This window comes from Myxine glutinosa, chromosome 1 (assembly GCF_964187855.1).
Source record: "Myxine glutinosa chromosome 1, kmMyxGlut1.1, whole genome shotgun sequence".
NCBI lineage: Eukaryota > Metazoa > Chordata > Myxini > Myxiniformes > Myxinidae > Myxine > Myxine glutinosa.
Genome location: NC_136261.1, coordinates 371,947,275 through 371,959,795, shown reverse-complemented (window position 1 = coordinate 371,959,795; position 12,521 = coordinate 371,947,275).

Genomic DNA, 12,521 nt, shown 5'->3' with positions numbered 1-12,521 from the left:
ATTTCTTTCTAACATCATGTCCAATCAATTGAATGGGCCACAGGTGGTCTCCAATTAAGTTGTCGAGATGTCACAAGGATAATCAAAGGAAATTGGATGCACCTGAGCTCAATTTGGGGTGTCATAGCAAAGGGGTTGAATACTTATTGAAACAAGACATTTCAGCTTTTCATTTTTAATGACTTTGTAAAAATTTATAATAAAAAAATTCCACTTTTGTGTTTTTGGGCAACTCCAGCATCATTGTGGTTTCAACCCTTTAACCTCGATACATCTCCTCTAAAATCAAGTAATTCCTAAAATCTAAATTTTCACCTGGTCAAGGGACTTTGACATTGCAAACGGGTACTCATTGTTTTAAGAAATAATTCCAGGACGATGGATGTTTGATCATGGCGGAGTATTTAATCCACAGCGGAAGAAACGCCTTCACGACCACCACACGGATTTCCTGAGTCCGAAATCCAAATATCAGGGGATTTATAGTGGCTGGTGTGACGATGACAAAAAGGTCCATGAACAGTCCATCTGCCGGTCGTTTTAGAATATGTTTCATTACCACAACGAGAGTACAAGTTACAAAGAGCACTGATGTCACCATGAGCTGTGTAAGGCAAGTGTGCAGAGCTTTGACATTCGACTCCTTGCTCGAATTACGGCATTTCCAGATGATGCAACAAGTGGAGTACAATGCGGTGAATCCAGTTAATCCGAATACAAAAGAGAAAAGAACGAGATGGCAAGCGGATGCGGATGTAACGGTGGAGCTCTCACAAGAGGAGCGAGCCACAGTTATGGACAGGCACGCACTGTCTTCCACGATCACCAAGTCGTTACAAAACTCGAGAAATAACATGAGCACAGGGCAACTGATGCTGAGGAAGATCGCAAGGATCTCCACCAGAAATAGGAGCTTCAGGGCGCTTCGCCTATTTGCCATCAGAGCGACGTATGTGTATGGCCAAAACACCGCGCAATGTCGGTCGACATACATGATCCAGGTGCTGAGGAACTGATGAACAAGCGCAAACTCCAAACAAAACATTTGGCACAGACATTCGACGAATGTAATCTCTATGCGATGTGCTATCGTGTTGCTAAGGATGCAGGATATCCCAACGATTCCCCAGCACACATCGGCTAGTGATGAAATGCTGATGTAGAGCAGCATGGGTTTGTGGAACCTGCGGGATGCACAGGATGTTATAATACCCGCGTTGAGAAGGAGTGAAAGGAATGCAATGAAAGTAAAAATCCACATCAAAACACTCTTTCCTTCATCCAGAGAGAACTTCCACAAAATGACTGCACGCAGTCTTCGCCCCAAAATAGTGGTGTTCATTGTTGTCCTCCTACAATAGACACATTGTATTCACACACGAATTATTTTGAGAAAGGATTCCCTTATTTGTACACCTGGCAATGCTTTCCAAATCCCTCGGCCCTGCATTGTAAATATACTCCTTGTTGTTGAACTTCTCTTCCAACCTGTCTGTGCTTGTCCTTTCTTCCATTGATCGAGCACAGTCCACATATAGTTTTAGCATGGAAGGTTTTATTCCCCAACTAATTGGCTCCAGTCTATGTCCGATGTGCACTGGCAGTTTTCGCTTGGATACATCTAATTAAGATTTAGAAGATAAGGCAAGTGCATATCGAGGGCGTGAGATCTGGTTGGAAACCCCCATGACCCACAGGTAAACGGTAATTGGACGGAGGAACCTGGCATACGAATTGGCACTTGCAGTTGATTAGCAACCGGCTGGAAGCGGTGTTTTCCGTGCTCAGTGTCCTCAGGTCCGGGAGGAACTCCAGGATTCATATTTTCTCCGAGTAACCCCCCACTCCAGAATTCATGTTTTCTTCCAGTAACCCCCCACTTCAGGATTTATGTTCTCTCCCAGTAACCCCCCACTCCAGGATTCATTTTCTCTCCCAGCAACCCCCAACTCCAGGATTCATGTTTTCTCCCAGTAAACCCCCACTCCAGGAATCATGTTCTCTCCCAGTAACCCCCCACTCCAGGAATCATGTTTTCTCCCAGTAAACCCCCACTCCAGGAATCATGTTCTCTCCCAGTAACCCCCCACTCCAGAATTCATGTTTTCTCCCAGTAAACCCCCACTCCAGGATTCATGTTTTCTCCCAGTAAACCCCCACTCCAGGAATCATGTTCTCTCCCAGTAAACCCCCACTCCAGGATTCATGTTTTCTCCCAGTAAACCCCCACTCCAGGAATCATGTTCTCTCCCAGTAACCCCCCACTCCAGAATTCATGTTTTCTCCCAGTAACCCCCCACTTCAGGATTTATATTCTCTCCCAGTAACCCCCCACTCCAGGATTCATTTTCTCTCCCAGTAACCCCCAACTCCAGGATTCATGTTTTCTCCCAGTAACCCCAACTCCAGGATTCATGTTCTCTTCCAGTCACCCCCTCCTGGTTAAACTTCCTATGTCCAGTCTGACTGTACAACCTCAACTCTTTTATGCTCACTTATCCCATCTTGGGAAGCACCTTCCAGAAGCTATTCTGTCCCACACCTCCCTGCAGTGCTTCAAGCAAGTAGTGCACCTCCACCTGTCATCCCGATCCTGACTCAACCATAAGGTCTTCATGTCGCCCAACAAGGCAATAACCCCACCTAACGAAACCCAATTACTTGCTGATTTCAATGTTTCCTTAACTTTTCTCTCTTTCCTTACCTGTTCGTTTTATTCCCTTGCTCGTTGTGCGCCCGATCATTTCCCCACAACCTCAATGTAAATTTAACTTGTTCTTCAATGAGCCTCGCACTTGTGCAGGAAAACAAAAAGTCTAATAACTTGTAAGTATTGCCATATTTACTTGGGGTATTTAAAGTGTTATTGAAAAGACCTTTGAATAGTCCAAGTGTTGAAAACATTCCGATGTGTTTAATCTTTCAATATAATTACTATAATTGTATTTAATAATATAATCATTATAAATATGAGTTCCCTTAGAAGGAGCTTCAATGCAGGGGGAGCCCATTAGACCCATCAAATCTGCGCAATGTTTGCTAACCTATGGTTATTTGTCTGTACTCTATCCCTTTATATGCTGAGCGTAAAGCAAGGAAGCAGCACGCACCATTTTAAAATCTCTGATATGACTTGTAGGGGATTCGAACCGTGGATCCCCTCGGATTTAGAGAGGACGCTCCAACCATGATTACAAAACCCGAGATTAATTATGATGATGGAATGAGGCTTCGGTTAGATCACACCTGGACCCTCAAAATTGATTATGGTGGAAGAAATGTAACGACATAACAACCACCCCCCCCCCCCCCCCCCACATAACAACCACATAACAACCATGACTGTATATATATATATATATATATATATATATATATATATATATATATATATATATATATCCTAGCTTGGCTCAGCTTGCTGCGCTCGCATCACCATGCGTCGTTACAGAGGAGCGGATTTATTTTAGCTGAGGATAATGACTGTACCTGAGTTGCTGTGTTGTCATGTATTTACAAATCACCAATCCTGAACCAATCACCAATTGCACAAATGTATTTGTTGTTTGTGATATTACATTTTTATAGGCAATTTAGGTTGAAGATTTAGGTAGAATGTTTTTTTTTTCAAGAAAGAACCCCTCAGCGCATACATAGGGGAGGGGTAGGTGCAGGTAGCACATACATAGGGGAGGGGTAGGTGCAGATTGGAAGTTTGGGACGATTACACCTCACCACCACGTAATTTAAAACACCTCACCACCAAGTAATTTAAAACACCTCACAGCCATAAAACACGTAATAAAAACACCCCACAGCCATAAAACACGTAATAAAAACACCCCACAGCCATAAAACACGTAATAAAAACACCTCACCACCACGAAATTGAAAACATCTCACAGCCATAAAACACGTAATAAAAACACCTCACAGCCATAAAACACATAATAAAAACACCTCACAGCCATAAAACACGTAATAAAAACACCTCACAGATACGAAATTAAAAACACCTCACCACCACGTCATTTAAAAACACCTCACCACCAAGTAATTCAAAACACCTCACCACCACGTAATTAAAAACACCTCACCACCACGTAATTATAAATAACTCACCACCACGTAATTCAAAACACCTCACCACCACGTGATTTAAAAACACCTCACCACTACATCATTTAAAAACACCTCACCACCACATAATCCAAAATACCTCACCACCACGTGATTCAAAACCACCACAACGTTATTAAAAACACTTCACAACCACGGAAACAAAAGTTTGAGGGAGTCGTTAAGTGACAACACAGACACTGCCCAGATGTGTAGATACAGTCACGTGAAAAAGTAAGTACACCCCATGTAAAGTTTTGACTTTTTCAACATATTTCAACATACAGCTATTTGATCTTCATTTCAACAATATTGATAGATAAAGGTGATATAACATAACAAATATCATGAAACATTTACATTTTGAAGTCCATTGTATAATTTAAATAAACATAAATGCAAATTTCGCATGTGGAAAAAGTAAGTACACCCCTACATTTATCACTACTTCAAATACCTAAAATTAGAATCAGGTGTACAAGCTCAGGTGCAAATGATTAGAACATCGTTAGAGAGGATCTTGGAGGAACATGTCTTATTTAAACCTCAGACATTTAGTTTGGTTTGCTCTTTGTTGTTGAAGTGTGCGGCGTCACCATGCCTAGATCAAAAGAGCTCTCTGAGGCCTTCAGAAAGAAGGTTATAGATGCCTACGAGTCTGGGAAGGGATTTAAAAAGATCTCCAAACAATTTGAAATCAATCATTCGACTGTCCGAAAGATCATCTACAAGTGGAGAAGATTCCAAACAAATGCCAACTTGTTCAGGCCAGGCCTCCCCAGCAAGTTCAGCCCGAGAGCAGACCGCAAGATGTTGAAAGAAGTCTCTAAGAACCCCCAGAATGTCATCAAGGGACCTACAGGTATCTCTTGCCACTGTTGATGTCAAAGTGCACGAGTCTACCATGAGAAAGAGGCTGCACAAATTTGATCTACATGGGAGGTGTGCCAGGAGGAAACCTTTGCTGTCCAGAAAGAACATCAGGGCAAGACTAAAGTTTGCCAATGAACACCTAGGCACAGACCAGCACTTCTGGAACAATGTGCTCTGGACAGATGAGTCAAAGGTAGAGCTATTTGGCCACAGTACCAGAAGACATGTTTGGCGAAAACCAAAGACAGCATTTAACCACAAGAAACTGATACCAACTGTAAAGCATGGTGGTGGAAATATTATGGTTTGGGGCAGCTTTGCTGCATCAGGGCCTGGGCAGCTCACCATCATAGAATCCACTATGAATTCTTCATTGTGCCAGAGGGTGCTTGAGGATAATGTGAGGCCATCTGTCGGAAAGTTGAAGCTCAACCGAGGGTGGACCTTGCAACATGACAATGACCCTAAACATACCAGTAAATCCACCAAGGAATGGCTGAAAAGAAAGAAATGGAAGCTTCTGGAATGGCCAAGTCAAAGCCCGGGTCTAAATCTCATCGAGATGTTGTGGGGGGATTTGAAATGAGCTGTGCATGCAAGAAACCCCTCAAACATCGCACTGCTGAAAGAATTCTGCATGGAGGAGTGGGCAAAAAATTCTCCCAGTCGATGTCAGAGACTGGTAGACAGTTATAAGAAACGCCTACTTGAGGTTGTTTCTGCCAAAGGGGGCAATACCACCTATTATATCCAAGGGTGTACTTACTTTTTCCACATGCGAAATTTTCATTTATGTTTATTTAAATTATACAATGGACTACGAAATGTAAATGTTTCATGATATTTGTTATATTATATCACCGTTATCTATCAGTATTGTTGAGATGAAAATCAAATAGCTGTATGTTGAAATATGTTGAAAAAGTCATAAGTTTACATGGGGTGTACTTACTTTTTCACGTGACTTTATATAGATAAGTGACTGTACCCAAGTTGCCGTTTTGTCATGGTTTAAACCAATCATAATTCAAATAATTATTTTGCACAAATGTATTTGTAATATACGTGATATCACATTTTATAAACAATTGAAGTGGAAAACTTAAGTTGAAAAAAAAATTTCCCGAAAAAATTCCCCAAATAAATAATACAAAATTGGATAATTAAAAAAAAAATACCCTTAGGACATACCGACGGGAGAGATATGTGCATACCAGAAGTTTGGTACGATTTCACAAAAGTTTGAGAAAGTAGTTCAGTGACAACACAACACAGGACAACAGAACACAGGACTAGTATATATATTGTTACGGAATCCAGAGTCGGCTTTCTTCCCCTTAAGAAGGGGGGATTAATCCCCTTGTTTATGACTGACCGACGTGGTCCTGAGGGTATGACATCACGCCCGGTCAGCGCTGGGTAGGGTATTAGGCCCAACCGTCCTATGACCTAAATAGCAGCGCCTCCCGGTAGACAAGGAAACACCCCCCCCGCTCACGGCCGCAGCGTAATGGATTGGTTGCGCCGAGCGAAGCGAACTGTGGCGTGAGTCGTTTATCATAGGGGCTAAACCCGATTCGTATGCGTCGGCCGAATCGCACCACGTATGCTCAATGTGGAAACCTCTAAAGCGACCGGATGAGAAGGAAGAAGACGAAGGTAGGAAGAACAGGATTTATTATTATTTACACACAACTAAAGCAGAAGAGAAACAATCAAAGTAATATACAAGGAAATGGAAGACTCAGAAGGACACAGTGCAAATATTAACTTCTATTATACAGTCTTACTTAACCCCCGGGACAAGACACACAGAACAAACTCATGGACACGAATGGGGAAATTGCAGAGTGGATTGGCTGGAGGGATCAGAAGGTTCAGGTGGGACCACAAAGCCTGGAAGGTTGAGCAGGGCGCACAGCAAGCAGGTCCTCTCCAGGCTAGGAGCGAGCAGGGCGGCGGCAGCACACGTATCTCATCCTTCCTCGACACGCCTCGGGCTCTTTTGTCATCTGCTCCGGTCCTCTCGTTCTCTCTCGATCGTCTGACGCGTCTCTCTCCCTCCAATCCTCCTTTGGCACCACCTTCTTTGTATCTCTTGCTGTATCTCTCTTGCGCGATCGTCACATGCTTGTCTCATACCTTCAGCGCGGGTGTGACACGCCCTCGTCGGTTTCGGTACCGCCCTCCCCCGTGCTCTGTTTCGTGACCTTATATGGCAATGCCACGGGCTTGTCTCCTTATTTGGGCATGGCGCCGAACAGCGCTTCTCGTGGCGAGCCACGGGCTTGTTTCCTTATTTGGGCATGGGGCTGAACAGCCCCACCCTTCGTGGCGCGCCCTGGGCTTGCCTCTTCCCGGCGACCCCGCCCCTCCTGTTCAAACAGAGCATGGAGCACATATTCACCATAGCAGCGAAATGAGAGGGCGCGCACCCCATGCTTGTGAAACGGCTTTACCCAGAGATGGAGAGTTTGGCTAGGGAAATGTAATTATTGAAGGGGAGCTATTCTTATTTGATTCGGTGCAATGGAGTGTCAACTAATGGAAGACACAGCCTTTAACTAACATAGAATAAGGGAATAACTATTTAGAGGTTCTAAAATTGGCTAGGTGTATGCGTTGAATTAACTAAGGGGACGACCATTGATCTTGGTTCTTAAAGGAGGTATTTACAACAATCATGACACTTACACAGGGTGATATTTTACAACAATTCTCAAATCCACAACAATATATATATCTGTATGTATATATATATATATATATATTTATATATATATATATATATATATATATATATATATATATATATATATATGTAGTGAAATCGTATCCATACTGAACCCAGGGGTGATGCTCGCTGCTCGTTGACACCGCTAGGGGCGTGACTATAAGACCCGCTGCTGCGAACGGTGCTCTGAGACTTCTCCTGTGACATGTTACATCGGTAGCCTCGCTAACGGTACGCCTGTATAGATTATCCAGCTTGCTTGCATCGAATGATATGAATGGACCCATGAGATGTCGCATCGTATACTTATTGTGTATTTCTACTTTACAGGATAATGTGATGATCTAAATGCAATTAAACCAAACCGTTGGACTAAAGTTGTGTGGACCTGATTGGTTTTCCACAACACTTAATTGCATTTAAGATCCATGGCTGGCAACAAGACGCTGACGGTGTCCATCTTCAGCGCCGACCCGCAAGCCCCGGATGGTGGCTTGCAGCTGAAGCACTGGCTCAGACAATTGCAGAATCTTTTTGATGAGCCTGAGACCGCACCGACGGCTGCCGCGAAGCTAGCAACACTCCATGCAAAAATCGACTACCGGGTGTACAACGCTATCGCTCAATGCGCGACTTATGACCTCTCCATCGCCGAGCTCAAAAGGCTGTACATAAAGGAAAAAAGCCCGGTGTACGCACGCTATTTGCTGCAAACGCGGCGTCAGCAACCCAACGAGGCGATGGACCACTACGCCCAGGAGCTCCGGCAGCTTTTGCTGGACAGCGTTAGGGAGCCACGGACTCCCGCGCAGGCTCAGGATGATCGTCTTTTAGATGCCTTCATTGCAGGGGTCTCCTCCCAGGAACTAAGGCTCAAACTCTTGGAGAAGACCGACCTGACCTTCGCTACGGCACTCGAGCAAGCGACTGTATACACCGAAGCGCGGATGCAATCGAACACCTACGAACGCACGCGCCTTTTGGCGGGCACCACACTACACGCCCGGCCAGAGAGTGCTACCGCCGAGGACGCGGATCCGCTCGCTGAACTCCGGGATGCTCCGGAGGAAGACCCAGCCCTGACGGCAGCCGTTATGACCAGACCCAAGGCCTTGCGCGGGGCCGCCTGCTTTTTCTGTGGGGGGGCCACGTCATGCCCGGGTCGTGTGTCCGGCACGAGACGCTATATGCCATTTGTGCTCGCTAAAGGGACATTATGCGAAAGTGTGCAGGAAAACGGCACGCGGCTCGCGGCTCATTGACTCGCGCAGTCGCGGTCGCGCGGGCACAGCGACCTTGAATGGGCTCATTGCGGAGCCCGCGAGCCGAGCCCGACACCCGGCGCCTTACCCGACTTCGTAGGGGAGGGCCCCTCTCTGCGGGCCCCTGGGCGCTCAGACGTCCTTGGCGGGCATCACCGGACAGCCACCACCGTCTCATTCTCCATCGGGCACAAAGGCCGTGTCCTTGGCCAAACTCCGGGCCACGCAAGGGGCTTTGAAACCTCGCCAAGCCCCAGCGGAACGTACTCCGCGAGTCGTCCACGAGCTAACAGCGGCCCACGCCCCGACAAAGGAGATAAGGGAGCTTGCAAATACTACAGAGGCCTTTTGCTGCCAAAAATGTCAAAAGGCGATTTCGAATACTACGGAAGCCTTTTTCTGCCAAAAGTGTCAAAAAGCGATTTCAAATACTACGGAGGCTTTTTCCCGTCAGACTTGTCAGATTTTGAATCGCGAAACACCGGAATGCTTGGGAAAGCCCTCTGATGACGATAATGGATTCCCCATGGTCAACGCAGACTCCGGCCACGACCGCAAAACTGCTGCTGGCGTAGGATCCACCCGCGAGGCTGGTCCGACCCATTCGGGGGGCTCAGTCCCGCTCCCAGCAGCCTCGTCTGGCCTGGCTCAAGCCCTTATTCCCCTCATGGTCGAAGGCCATTGTGTTCGGGCCTTGGTGGATACAGGATCTACGGATAGTTTTATCGACCAGCGACTTGTGCTCAGGCATGGATGGCGGATCTGGCGGTCTACGAGACGGATCTTCATGGCTTCCCAGGGGCGTCGACTCAGCACGAAGGGGGAATGCCGATTGAAACTCGTGCTAAAGGGACGGGTTTTCCCTGATGTACACCTTATGGTTTTACCCGCATTATGTGCTGATATTCTGTTAGGACACGATTTTCTTAAGCTGCATGGACGTCTGGTAATGGAGTTTGGTGGGCCTGACACTCTTGTTGTGGGGGTGGACGACGCGCTTGCGGTGTGCGCCCTAGCGCAAATGGACGTCCAGCCGCTTTCGCTGTTCCCCAATCTAACTTCCGACTGCACCCCTGTCGCGGTAAAATCACGACGCTACTCTCGCGCTGACATGCAATTAATTGCGGACGAAACGGCTCAGCTCTTAAAAGACGGCATCATAGAACCTAGTAGGTCGCCGTGGCGCACCCAGGTCTTGGTGGTGCGCAGCGAGGCCCATCGCAGACGCATGGTAATCGACTATTCCCAAACGATTAACCGTTTTACACAGCTGGATGCCTACCCCCTTCCGGGGATGGACGCGCTAGTGCAACAGGTGTCCCAGTATTCGGTCTATAGCACTCTCGATCTCCGTAGTGCGTACCACCAGATCCCTATCTCTAGGGCGGATCGTATCTATACCGCATTTGAGTCGGGGCAGCGGTTGTACCAATTTACGCGATTGCCTTTTGGGGTAACGAACGGGGTCGCTTGTTTCCAGAGGGCCATGGATGACCTCGTTGCACGGGAGCACTTAACCGATGTTTTCGTCTACCTCGATAATCTTACGGTTTGTGGATACGACCAAGGGCACCATGATGCTAATCTGAAGCGCTTCCTTGAGGTCGCGCAGCGGTATCACTTAACTATGAACGAGGATAAGTGCCAATACTCCCTACGCACGATAGATCTTCTGGGGTACACCGTGACCCATGGCTCTGTCGCTCCGGATAAGGAGCGTCTGCGACCTTTGCTCGACATGGCCCCTCCCTGCGATCGGGCGTCCCTGAAGCGCGACCTTGGGCTGTTCGCCCATTACTCCAAATGGGTGCAAAGTTTCTCCACGAAACTTCGCCCCCTTGTGGCCTGCGACACCTTCCCCCTGAGTTCGGCCGCATTGACGGCCTTTGAAGGCCTTAAGACCGACATCGCCCGAGCCGCCGTGGCGACAATCGACGAGAGCGGCTCGTTCGTCCTCGAGAGTGACGCCTCGAATCAGGCCATTGCGGCGGCCCTCTCCCAAGGGGGGCGTCCCGTGGCTTTCTTTTCACGGACTCTTACCACCGCTGAGCGGAGGCACTCGTCCGTTGAAAAGGAAGCGTATGCGATCGTCGAGTCTATTCGGCGATGGCGCCCGTACCTACTCGGGCGGAGCTTCCAAATCATCATGGACCAGCAAAGCGTTGCGTTCATGTACGACACCTTACACGCCCAGCGCATTAAGAACGAGAAAATCACTCGCTGGCGTATCGAACTCGCCGACTTCTGTTACACCATCAAATATCGCCCGGGGAAGGATAACCAGGCCGCCGATGCCTTATCACGACCGGCTACATGTGCTGGTATCACCTCTTTGGAGGGCCTACGGGTGCTGCATGCCACTGCGGGCCATCCCGGCGTAACGCGTTTCGCTCATTTTGTGCGGAGTGGGAATCTCCCATACTCGATTGATGATATCCGCCGTATCTGTCGCGACTGCGCTATCTGCGCGGAAATCAAACCGCGTTTCTATAACCCTCCCATGGGGACTCTGGTGAAGGCTACACGCCCGTGGGAACGCTTGGCGATGGATTTCAAGGGCCCATTGCCGGTGTCGAGCAGCTCTCGCTATCTGCTCACTATCGTTGATGAGTACTCGCGATTCCCCTTTGCTTATACGTGCGCGGACATGACTGCTGCCACGGTGATGCGATGCTTACAGAACTTGTTCTCAATGTTCGGTTACCCGGCCTATGTCCATACCGACCGGGGTGCGGTCTTCTTGTCTCAGGAGGTGCGCGGCTATCTGCTCCAAAATAACATTGCGTCTAGTTACACCACGCCGTACAGACCCCAGGCTAATGGGCAGATCGAACGCTTCAACGGGATTATCTGGAGGGCCGTCATGCTCCACCTCCGGACCCTCGGCCGGGGCCTCGATAAATGGGCTTGGTCGCTACCCGCGGCGTTGAACTCGATCAGGGCTCTCCTGAGTACGGCAACCAACCAAACTCCCCACGAGCGACTTTTCCACCACCCCAGGAGCTCGGGGTGTATACGGTCTTTGCCCAGTTGGCTCGCTGGGCCCGGGCTGGCCTACCTTAAACGGGCGGTTCGCGCGAGCAAGTACGACCCCCTAGTGGACAAAGTGCAGATTCTCCAGGCTAATCCTGAGCATGCTCGTGTGATGACGTCTGATGGCCGTGAGACTACTGTCTCCGTCCGTCACCTTGCCCCTTGCGGGGTCGACGACCTAAGTAGGGAATCGGATGATCCGATCGAACCCATCTATGAGTCTATGGCCTCTCCCGACGCTCCCATCGCCGAAAGTCTACCGACCCTCCCCCCGCCGGGACTACCTGGGCCCGACGACTTGGAGTTACCCCCTTCGTCACCCGACCCTATTGGCGCCTCTGACGCCGGGGACACAGGGATACGTGATGCCGTACCCGGGGAATTTCGGACGCGTGCTGGCAGAGAAATTCGCCGCCCGGCCCGATACGGTTGGGTCGACTGATATTCCGCACCCTATTCGTGCTGACGCTCACTCGCTTTTAGCCGCGCGGCCGTATAAT